The sequence below is a fragment of the Cetorhinus maximus genome, chromosome 17 (genome assembly GCF_964194155.1).
Source record: "Cetorhinus maximus chromosome 17, sCetMax3.hap1.1, whole genome shotgun sequence".
In the NCBI taxonomy this organism is placed as follows: Eukaryota; Metazoa; Chordata; class Chondrichthyes; order Lamniformes; family Cetorhinidae; genus Cetorhinus; species Cetorhinus maximus.
This window is the reverse complement of record NC_135895.1, coordinates 41,732,948-41,745,078: the sequence shown is the minus strand read 5'-3', so window position 1 is coordinate 41,745,078 and position 12,131 is coordinate 41,732,948.

The window sequence follows — 12,131 nt, the reverse complement described above, 5'->3', positions numbered from 1 at the left end:
AGCCAGGAAGCAAGACCGCTGGAGTTTGTGGTGATCCCTGGTTTTCCACAGGTACAGGGTGCCATCGACTGCACTCATGTGGTGCTTAGGTCTCCATGGCAACAGGCAGTCAACTATGTCAACCGCAAGGGCTTCCATTCGCTGAACATTCAGTTGGCGTACAACCACCACAATCGCATCCTATAGGCCTGCGCACGATACCTCAGAAGCGTCCACAACTCCTACATTCTTAGCAGGTCTCAGGTTCCTGACATCTTCTGGGGTCCAGAAAGGCTGCAATGTTGGCTCCTCGGGGACAAGGGTTACCACAGTGGACATGGCTGATGATGCTTACGTGGCAGCCTCAAACTGCAGCAGAGAGAAGGTATAACGAGGCTCATGCCACAACCCGGACTTTTATGGAGCCCACAACTGACACCTTGAAAATGAGGTCCCAGTGCCTCAACAGGTCTGGTGGAGCACTGCAGTACAGTCTCCAAAGGGTGTCACGCATCATCATTGATTGCTGAGAGCTCCACAACCTGGCGCTGCAACGGGGGGAGGACCTAGCTGAGGAGGAGATGGAAGAGCTACACATCTTGTCCGATGAGGAGGACACTGAAGGGAATGAGGGTGATGAGGTCCTGAAAGGTGAGGATGTCGGTGATGAGGCCACCTTATTGGCCAGATGAGGCAGGCGCACTCGGGAGGCCCTTATAGCTGCAAGTTTCATGAATGCTTGGCTGAGTTTCAATAGATCCAGAACCACTTAACTCAGCAGGGGGCTGTATGGACATCTTATTGCTAGCTTTAAGAGGTTATTAAAGGATTAACTATCTTTGATGTGGTTAATTAGATAGATGTTTGTTTTAACAACAGCTTGACCACTTGAGGGGATTTAATTGTTTTGGAATGGCTTTTTTTGAAGGAGAATTTTTTTCAATATCGTGTGTTTGAATGAGATTAGATTGTTAGACATTTGTGTGTTTTACATGTCCTTTTCAAATTCCAAGGTCTGCCCACAGTGGATACTGGATGACTGGCTATGGAGGATACATGGGGAGCATGGAGGGTGCATGGGGAATATAAGGGAATATGAAGATATGAGGGGGCATGATGCGATGGGTGGAGGGTGAAGGAGGTGTGGGGTGAGGGTTTGAGGGCCCAGCATTCATCATTAAAACAGACGGATGTACCAGTAAACGGAGGTAGGAGTTGCAGCCTGCCATCCTTGCCATCTGCCTGCCTTCATTACCACCTTGGGTTTACTTCTGGAGGCGGCAAGCCCAACTCTGTCCCACCCCCACCTCCCTACCTCTCCAGAATGAAAATATAGTGGGCAAGGGTCCTTTTAAAGGAGACAGGCCTGCCGAGTCAGGAAGTGTCCCACTCGACCTTCCTGTCTCCTCCGCAAAAATCCAGCCCCGAAACCCAAAATGAAAGAATCTGTATACACCTGTGAAAGTCAAAACCATCATTTACGGGGAGACCCAAGAATCTGGTTTCATGCTACATAACATGGATGGAATTGCCCAACCATTCCACTCAAAATAAACAACAATTAGCTCAATGAAACTTAGAGGAAGAAAAGATCAGGACCATTAATGGACTAAACTGTGAGCCAATATATCAGCTGGAATCTTTGATGGAAAAGGATCTCATCAACAATATGAATAACAAGCCTTCTATCTTAACATCAAAGACCGAAGAGAATTGTGAAAAACCACATCAGCATTTTATCGATAAGACTGTAAGGCCTGTTAATATTTGAAATGATGGAAATTTACACTTCATACAGAGTTGATCATTTTTGATGGTGATTTTAATTGAGAAGTTTTTCTTTTGAAGAGGAAGATGCATTGAACTTAGTATAACTGGCCAAGGTGGTTAAGTCTGTTGAATGGAACCTAAGTAGTTAACCAAAATGGTTGAGTAATAGAGATCATTTTATTAAACACTGAAACATTTTTTTAAATTAGTTACCAAATGAATATGAATGCTATAGCTTCCATTCAGCTAAATTTGAAACTGTTTTCTCAGTATTCAATTCTGGAAGTCATATGTTATAATGTTTGAATGCTTCTTAAAACACTTGGGTCAGCAGTCACTGGAATGTTTACCGTGGCAATTATCCAAGGTGCCTGCCAAGCTAGGAAATTATCAGAAAACGTTGTTGATTTTTTTTTCAAATAGCAGATGTAATGACCGTTTTCCCAAATATGGCCTCAACATTTCATTTCCAATCCTTCCCTGAACAAAAAGAGAGAAAGTAAAACCTTGGTTCCCTCTTTCTAATGGTGACTCCCTGGAGAATTGCTATCAGTTCCAGATGTCGACAATTCAAGTCCAATGCAAGGATTTTTTTTTTCCTTTTTATAACTGCATATTCCTTGTAGTTAAAGCATTTTTTTGAAAAAGCATGTACTACTTTGGTGTTTCTTTCACGTGCATTTTCTATTATAGACATCAGTGAGAACTCAACCAATTTGCAAACAATTAAATTAAGGCGTACTGATCCTGTGAGCAAGTGTTTACAGGAGAAACACAATGTGTGTAAGGAATATATGACGTATTTTGATTGTTCTATTGCTGCTTTCAATCTCCGCCTTTTTCTCAATCCGTATTGTATTCCTCCTGCCTAGTTACTATAATAAACACAACATATTAGGTTGTGGTATATTTGTTGCTGTTGCTGATTCTGTTCATTTGGTCTTCCTTTTCTGCAGTCTCTGCATGATTTTTAAATTTCACTGTTTCCTCAGATTGTCTTTTTCTGGCACTTCCTTCTATGGTGTGTCCTCATCACATTTCTCTAGTCCATATGATTCCAACTGTGTCACATATATTCATAGAAGGAGGCTTATCATGCATGTTCTGGCTTCTTGAAAGAGCAGCCATGCCAAGACCAACACCCCCGCTTTTTTGTTGTAACACCATAAGCTTCTCGTCAGGGAGGCAGTGGCATAGTGGTACTGTCACTAGACTAGTATTCCAGAAACCCAAGGTAATATGAAAAGGAAGGAAATCTACTATCCTTGTCTGGCCTACAGACCCACAGCAAGGTGGTTGACTCTCAAATACCCTTCTGAACTAAAAGGCCATTATGGATGAGCAATAAATGCTGGCCTAGCCAGCAATGCCCATATCCCATGAACAAATATTTTTTTAAAAAGTATTTCTCCAGATTCCCTTTTTAAATTAATTTTGGAATCTACCACCTTTTCAGGTCGAATGTTCCATATCCTGAGAACTCTGAGTGAAAAAAACTTCTTAATTTCCCCCTGGATCCCAGTGATTTTAAATTGGTGATGTCTGGTATTGAACCATTAACCAGAGGAAATAGATTTTCTTTACCTACTCAATCAAAACCTCTTACCATCTTGAAAACATTTATTAAGTTACCTCTTCACCTTCTCTGTTCCAAGGAGAACAGTGCTACTTTTTCCAACCTTTCCTCATAACTGAGTCCCTCATCCCTGTTAGCATCCTGGCAAACCTGTTCTGTACCCTTTCTAAAGCTTCTACATAATTTGCAAGGTGTGGTACCCAGAATTTCCCACAATTCTCCATCTGCTTTTATATTTAAACCTAACCCATTTTAAACACCTTATCAACTTGCTCCATCACCTTTAAGTATTTGCATTATCAGACGCCAAGGTCTCTCTGCTCATTTCTGTTCTTTTCAAAATATTACCATTTATAACCTTGAATACTTTTAATCAAAGAAGTTCAATGGTTACTTGTATAATTCCCATGAGAACTGAGCATTCCCAGAAATTTGTTGTTCATTTTGAATCTAGAAAATTGAAAACCATTATTGGGGTGAGCACAGTATTTTCGCATCTACCAATCTTCCTCTCTTCTCTTATGGCTCTATGAGTACCTGTTGCTGAGGTGGATATTATTCCTAAGTAAAGCTTAATACTTGGTGGAGTGCCCTGTCTGTTTGTGATGCGGTGACGGGGGTGATGGGAGTGGGGAGGGGTGATCGTGGGTAGAACAGCGCAGCTGAGTAGATTCGGTTCTCACCAAATGCACACCTCCAACAGGAGTTGCTGAAAAGTACTTAAAACCAGAATCCTTTTGTCTCCATGCTTTGAGGCATTGATGTGCACTCTAATGTCTTTACCACCACGCTGTTGAAATCAGGTGACTCATCACCAAAGGATGATGAACAGTAGCGAAGCAGTTAGGTTACTGGACTAGTAATCCAAAAGTTTAGAATAATAATCCCCAGATTGTTGTAAAAATCCAACTGAAGCACTACTGGCCTTGGAGGGGAAGGTGACCAGCCATCCTCACCCAGACTGGTCTGTATGGGCTGAATTTTACAGGGTGCCATGGTGTGCACTCCACTGGCTACTGGGAGGAGCTGACCAACAGCTGCCGTGCAGCAATTTCAGACTGGGGGCAAGGTTAATTGCTTTAAGCGGAGACTTCTGCCGTTTTCTTAGGTGGAAGTCCTACCTTCGAGAGCAGCCAGCCAATTGGATGGCCAACAGGTCTGTAAACCCAGCAGCACCAGCTGAGAGCGTTGGCCATTGCTGGAACTACAGTCATTCCCGCCACTTCGAGGAGCCCAGGTTAGTCGTGATCAGGGATCTCAGTGAAGGGGGCGAGAGGCCTGTGGGGGCTGGGTTCAAGAGGCCAGGGGAAGGGCTAAAGGTCGGGGGGAGGATGTCCTGGGGTGGGGTGCCTCCATTAGGCCCAGGAGGCCCACAAAGTGAGTCTCCCCCTTCCCAGACACCAACCCATGCTGGCAAAGCTGCTATGCTTCCTTTACTTGGCCACTTAAGTGGCTCAATAGGCCCAGGGGTGGGTGGGCTGCCAACGCCTCCACCATCCCCATAAAATTTCAAACAGGGTGGGGCAGGCAGGGTAGGCAATGGCAATGACACTTACTAGGTTTTACAATAATCTGCCCTGAAAAATTGACACAGGAAGTTAGATGGAATCCTCAGAAATAGTCAACTAAAATATGTTTTCAGCAATTATAAAGTGAAACTTCTCCAAAATGATTACATTTGACACTGATTTTGGGTGGTCTCATAATTCTGTTTTGAATCTGTATTTTACTGGTCACTATGGATGATGACTAAGACAGGGTCCACCAAGTCTGGAAAATCCACTTGAGTAGCAGATTCTGAAGATACTGTGGTATAAAATGTTTCTTTGAACACCAGGCTGGATCAGTTGTAGAAAGAAGAATTGTATTTCAAAGACCCATGTAAACCATCCTCTGTTCTTCTTAAAATGACATTTTGGCTTGCATTGCCATTGAAAGCTTTGTACAGTCAATAATATTTCTCATCTATGTGACATTCTTTCATGAATAAATGAAAGAAATCAAGTTTATCTGGGACTTAATTTGTTTGTAAAAGTCATCTGTTAAACAAAAGCAAAACTTAAACATAACTTGACAGAAACCTGTGCTGAAAGCCTTGGTAAGTTTAAAAACAGACCCACTGATAAAGGTTTCAAATTGCAGGTGAACCAGAAGCTGCAGAGATGCTCCTTCAGAAATGGGACTACTGGTGATTGTATCAGTATATAATTCAGCAGGCTCCGACACAGCTCAGATTTCACTCCAAGCAGATATTGTATTTTGAGGGCTGAGTGCAAGGATTGATGTGGAAAGTAAAATACTATAAAACTGCGTAAGTTGTCTTATATAAGCAGAGCTTAAACAAAGGGCTAAATTGGGCTGTGTAACTCCCACACTACATGGCTAACAAAGACTCAAAAATAGAGTCTGAACTGAGCAACAGTTCTGACAGGAAATGCGCAAGATGTCATCTTGGAAAATGAGTTTGCATGTTCATGTGCCTAACAATAACAGCCAGCAGCAGCATGCAAGCCAGTGAGATGATAAGACAAGTCCATGGTCAAGAATTTCCGTGCCCGTCGATGTTGGGTGTGTTCGGTGGCGTGAGCAGATAACAGGATGCGATCCGTTTCAGGCGTGAAAACAGTTTGCGATCGTCCGCTTGGCCAGCCATCTCCTGCCATTGGAAGTCGGGAACCTCACTGTGGTACATCTGCATATCATTATTAGGCCAGCCCACCGGAATTATCCCCACCGCTGGATTGTCCATCAACGTCGGTGGGAAAACACGCCGACGTGTTTCATAACAGCTCACAACAGCACATAAGCGACATGTGCCTGCCAGGCTGCACTTCACTCGGGACTTCAAGGTTTGCCTACCTTGCTTTGGTCAGCACATGCAGTCATCTGCGCCAGGCTTCACAGACAGCACCACATCACTTTTAGGGGGGCTCACGGGTAGGTCTCTAACTACCAGATCAGCAGTGTGTGGGTGGCTTTTCAATGGCTGCAGGGCTAGGGCTTGCTTGGCGAAGGGGGAGAAGTGGCCTCAGGTAAAGGAAGAGGCTATAGGCGAGGGCTGTACTGGAGAAGGAAGGTATCTCAGGGTGTGTGTGGGGGCACATGTTGATCTGTGCAAGTAGCCTTAAGATGGTGAGGGCTGAGGAAGCAGTCTCTAGAGGAGATGAAGCCAGATGGTCATGTGAGGGTGTGTGGGTGTGAAATTGTGTGGCGATGTCCCTTGAGCTGGAAGTGAGTGAGATGCCAGTGAAAGTGTGATGGGCTTTAGTGTGTGAGTTTAGAGCGATGAGATGGTTGCCATACCCTGGCTGCACGGATGAGATCATTCATCCACTATCTGCATTGGATGGCCAACCTCTTCTGTGCAGCATTGGCACTGATCACCACAGCCATCGCCTACCAAACATGGTTGGTTATGCAGCTACCCATCTGCAACGGAGGTAAAGGACATCACAGCAGGCCTCCATGGCGTCCAAAAGACATTCCAGTGATGCATCCCTAAACCTGGGGACTGCAGTCTTTTTGCCTTTTGTGGACATCCTCCCTGCAGTAGTTGTGGGCTGGAAATACTGAGATGTGTGCATGCGTCTGGACTTTAAATACAGTGCCTGGCGTGATGATGCAGCGAGGTGAGAGTTGGCGGGCGAATAAGAGCCCACCCGCCATCAAAACAGCGTATTTCCCGGGATGCAGAACTAATGCGGCGGGTTTGGGACGATACAGTAGGTAAAACGGCATTTTACACGCCCGCTACTTCACTTAGTGCAAATCTGGGATGTTTCCGCCCCATATGTAATGGTGAATTGAAACCATTGTCATTTTTTAACTGCGCACTCCAGCCAGCACCCTGTCTTAAACTCACACATCTGAATACAATGTCAAACAGAATGACAAACACAGTTCTATATTTAAAATGAATCATGAGCTACTTACAGGTTAATTGTTGTTTCATTTCTTCTGGCTGTTCGTGCAATTGTATGCATTTTTGGAGCTTTCTTATACCTGTTTAAAGTTTGAATGCTCCACAGGCAGTGGTCTGGCTGATCTTGCAGTTTGCTTTTTGTCAAATAAAATATTGTGCTGAAACATGTTGCTTCCTGATGGGCATGCCTACTTCTTGGCATTAAGCATGGAGAGAGGCCACATAGAGTAGGACAAGCTGCTGGAGAGGAAGGAGGAGGAGGAGAAGAGGAGGCTATATTCATAAAGAGTCTTCAGGGAGCAACTCACATTGCAATTTCATCGAGGAACAATGCTGAAGATGTCCTCACTTCACAAAATAGATTGTGATTAAAATCTGTCAACCACTGCAGCTACAACTGCAGCATCAAAGCAGAATAAGGGCAGCATTGCTTGTGGATGACAAGGTGACTGTTGTTCATAACCTTTATGCACCTGGCTCCTTTCAGGTTGCTGCTGGAGATATAAGCATTATCTTGCAGTTTATAGTGCACAGCTCTATAAGGGAGGCCGCTCAGGCTCTCCATACAAAGATAAACACATTCACCTTAACCCCTCTTCCGACAGACAAACAGGAGGAGTGGAGCACATCTTTTTCCCCCGGAATGTTGGCTTCTCCATGGTGCAAGGCGCCATTGACAGAATGTACACTGCTTTGCATGCTCCTCATCTGCACTCTGTCATTTTCATGGGGGAGAGCACAAGATCCCACCCATTGGATTTGGTGGAGCCAAAGAATTGTTTAAAAATAAGCACCAAAAATTGGAAAGCCATTGGTGCTTGCAGTACATAAATACTGGAGGTGACAAGGAGCAAAATATTGGTGTGGTCACAATTATTAATGATGTACCTAGCATCTTCTTAGATTTTACTGTACTTTACCTACCATTAATTACTTTGAAATGTGGCCAATGCAGCAACCATTTTGCGCACAGCAAAACCCCACAAACAGCAATAGGTTGACTGACCAGTTAACCTGTTTTTGGTAGTGTTGGTGGAGGAAGGAACATTGGCAAAGACATAAGGGTAAATTTTCTATTTTGCTTCAAATAGCAATCAGCAGAGCTGTTTATTGTCTCAACCAAAGGATAATATAACATCCCTTCAGTAATGCACAGAAACAGCAGTTATGCTGGGACCCTTGAATGGGACTTGAAATAAAATCAATAAATTCAGAGCCAGCCAGTTGATTTGTTCAATATACTTAACTGGGATTGTCCAGCGTCAGACGTTTGATGTTAAATTAACCATTATTGACTCAGTCAATTAACATTTCAGATATTTTTCCATTCAGCTGATTGAGACAGGAATGAGCATTGTTCAAATGAAAACCAAAAGCGGTTGAAAACAGGATTATTTCAAATGGAGTAGGCTGTTGAAGCAGGAATGGGAAGGAAGACTGAAGATAATTTTGGGAGCTTGAATTGATTAGGTTGAAATAAGCTGAACTTCAAGCAAAGCCTTCATTTTTTTTTAACTGACATTTTTTGGAATTACATAAAATCAAAGGAAGTAGAAGTCTAGGAAAACTTGCAAACTGTAGCTTTTTTCCCAGTGGGGCAGAAAGTGAGTATTATTTGGAAACACTGCACCATTCTTAAAGGGGAAAAAAGCAAAATCAAATTGGGTGTGTTTATTTACAAACAGCCCCTCATTCCGATCAAGGACAAGGGACTATTAGTTCACCAAAACTCTGGTTCCAACTGACCAAACTCACACCCTCATTTACATAAAGTTTCCTACCCACTCTCATTTTAAAATTGAGAAACTCCATAGAAGATTTGACGTAACATGATCAGACACTACTGTTGCCCCAGAAATTTGTACTGCGATTCCAAGGAGCTTCTTATATTGATGTTGGGGCTGGGAAGAGTTATAAGAACATAAGAACTTAAGAACTAGGAGCAGGAGTAGGCAATTCAGCCCCTCGAGCCTGCCCCACCATTCAATACGGTCATGGCTGATCTCATTTCGGCCTCAACTCCAATTTCCCGCCCTCTCCCCATAACCTTTCAACCCATTACTAATTAAAAATCTGTCTATCTCCTCCTTAAATCAATTCAGCGTCTCGGCATCCACTGCACTTTGAGGTAGTGGATTCCATAGATTCACAACCCTTTGAGAAAAGTAATTCCTCCTCTTATTTGATTTAAATCTACCACCCCTTAGCCTAAAACTATGGCCTCTCGTCCTAGAATGCCCCACAAGGGGAAACATCCACTCCATGTCTACTTTGCCTATCCCCTTTAGCATCTTATATACCTCAATTAGATCTCCTCTCATCCTTCTAAACTCTAGCGAGTATAGGCTTAAACTGCTCAATCTCTCCTCATAAGATAAGCCCCACATCTCTGGAATCAACCTAGTGAACCTGCTATGAACCGCCTCCAATGCAACTACATCCTTCCTCAAGCAAGGGGACCAAAACTGTGCACAGTACTCCAGGTGCGGTCTCACCAATGCCTTGTACAGTTGCAACAACACTTCCCTATGTTAATACACTATTCCTTTAGCAATAAATGCCAAAACTCCATTTGCCTTCCTTATTACCTGCTGTACCTGCATACTAGCTTTCAGCGATTCATGCACAAGGACACCCAGATCCCTCTGCACTGAAGCATTCTGAAGTTTCTCTCCATTTAAATAAGTCGCCTTTTTATTCTTCTAACCAAAATGGATAACCTCACACTTATCCACGTTAAACTTTGTCTGCCAAATTTTGGCCCATTCACCTAACCTGTCCATATCCATTTGTAAATTTCTTATTTCTTCATTGCAACTTACTTTCCCTCCTATTTTGGTGTCATCTGCAAATTTAGCTATAGTACCTTCTATCACTGAATCCAAGTCATTAATATAGATTGTAAATAGTTGTGGCCCAAGGACCTAACCCTGTGGCACCCCACTAGTTACAGCTTGCCATCCAGAAAAAGGCTCATTTATCCCAACTCTCTGCTTTCTGTTGGTTAGCCAATCCTCTATCCAAGCTAATATATTACCCCTAACTCCGTGTGAACTTATCGTGTGTATTAATCTTTTGTGCTGCACCTTATCAAAGGCATTCTGGAAGTCCAGATATACTACATCTACAGGATCTCCATTATCCACTTTGCTTGTCAAATCTTCAAAGAACTCTAGCAAATTAGTCAAACACGATTTACTTTTCATAAAACCATGCTGACTCTGATGGATTACATTTTGACTTTCCAAATACCCCATTACTACTTCCTTAATAATGGATTCCAACAATTTCCCAACGATAGATGTTAAACTAACTGGTCTATAGTTTCGTACTTTCTGCCTCCCCATGCTTTTTGAATAAGGGCATTATATTAGCATTTTTCCAATCCACTGGAACCTTTCCAGAATCCAGGGAATTTTGGAATATCATAGCCAATGCAACACTATCTCTGCTGCCACTTCCTTTAAGGCCCTGGGATGTAGGCCATCAGGTCCTGGAGACTTGTCACCCTTTAATCCCACTTTTTCTCTAGTGATGGTGATTGTTCTAAGTTCCTCCATCTCTATACCCTCTGCACTACCTGTTACTATAGGGGTGGTGCTAGTGTCCTCCACCGTGAAAACTGAGACAAAATATTGATTAGGCATCTCTGCCATTTCTGCGTTCCCCACTATTAACTCCCCAGTCTCATCCTCCAAGAGACCAACGTTCACTTTGGCTACTCTCTTCCTCAAACAAAAAACAAACAAAAGCCTATGATCATGTGTTGCAATTCTTGATTTACATTTCTTCCTGCTAGCACTGAAAATCAAGGTCCATTGGCTGAAACAAACGTGGGGCAGAATTTTTCAGACCTGCCCATGGCAGGTGGGAGCAGACAATTCGGAGTAAGGCCAAAAGTTGGATTCCCGCCGACGGAAAAACGAGTTGGAAATTTCCCCTCGCCACTTTCATGGCGGGATATTGGCAAGTCGGCTTTTCCGCTGATCTATGTCGGAAACACTATTTGCATGTATTAGCATGTCATGAATACTCATTAAAAACACAACTCCCCGGAATCATGTTCCCCCTCCCAATTTCGATCCTTGCCAGCGGGAGATTGAACGGGTCTAAACCGCGACCAGATATAAATGGTGTGCAGCTGTCCACCCACACTTCACTTGTGACTTTGATGTGAGTGCAACATTCAAAGCCTACCTGCAGCAACGCTGCTCCGGTTCCTCAGCGATGCTAGTGCTGGCTCACGCTGTATGTTGGACCTCTCACCGTGGCTGCCTCGGGTGTTGAGCTGGGCTGCTCACCATGACTGCCGCGCTACTCCGGCAGGGCAGCATTGTGCGCTGCACGTCTCAAGCAGGACTGCACTCTAAAACAGGGAGCAGCATAGAGACCTGGGGGTGTTGGTGGGTCGGAGGGCTGGGAGATGACAGAAAGATGAGGGTGAAGGGGGCTTGGAAGGGTTTGTGGGGTGGAGGGTTAACAATGGCATGCAGAGGGAAGATTGGGGGTGGGAAGCTGGAGGCCGACATGGAACAGTAGAAAGCAGACACAGAGGGATGGATAGGATTCGATTTGCATGAAGGGGAGGGGTGCACGCAGATTCTATAGTACGAAGTGGGGGTAGTTGCGGCTTTACTGTGGCACAAAAGGGATGGGTTGCACAGAGACTCATGGAGTGGGGGCAAGGGAAACAGTCTTGTAATCATTCATTGGGGAGCCAGAGAGCTGAGTGAAAGACAATCATTATTCCTGGACTGAGGCCAAGAGGTCAGGCTGAGAGATTAAAGGGAGTCCTGGGGCTCTGTGGGCTATGCTACAGGGCTATGCATGGCACGCATGTTGTGTTCCCACTCCAGGAAGGGCATGGCCTGTATGCTCAATGGG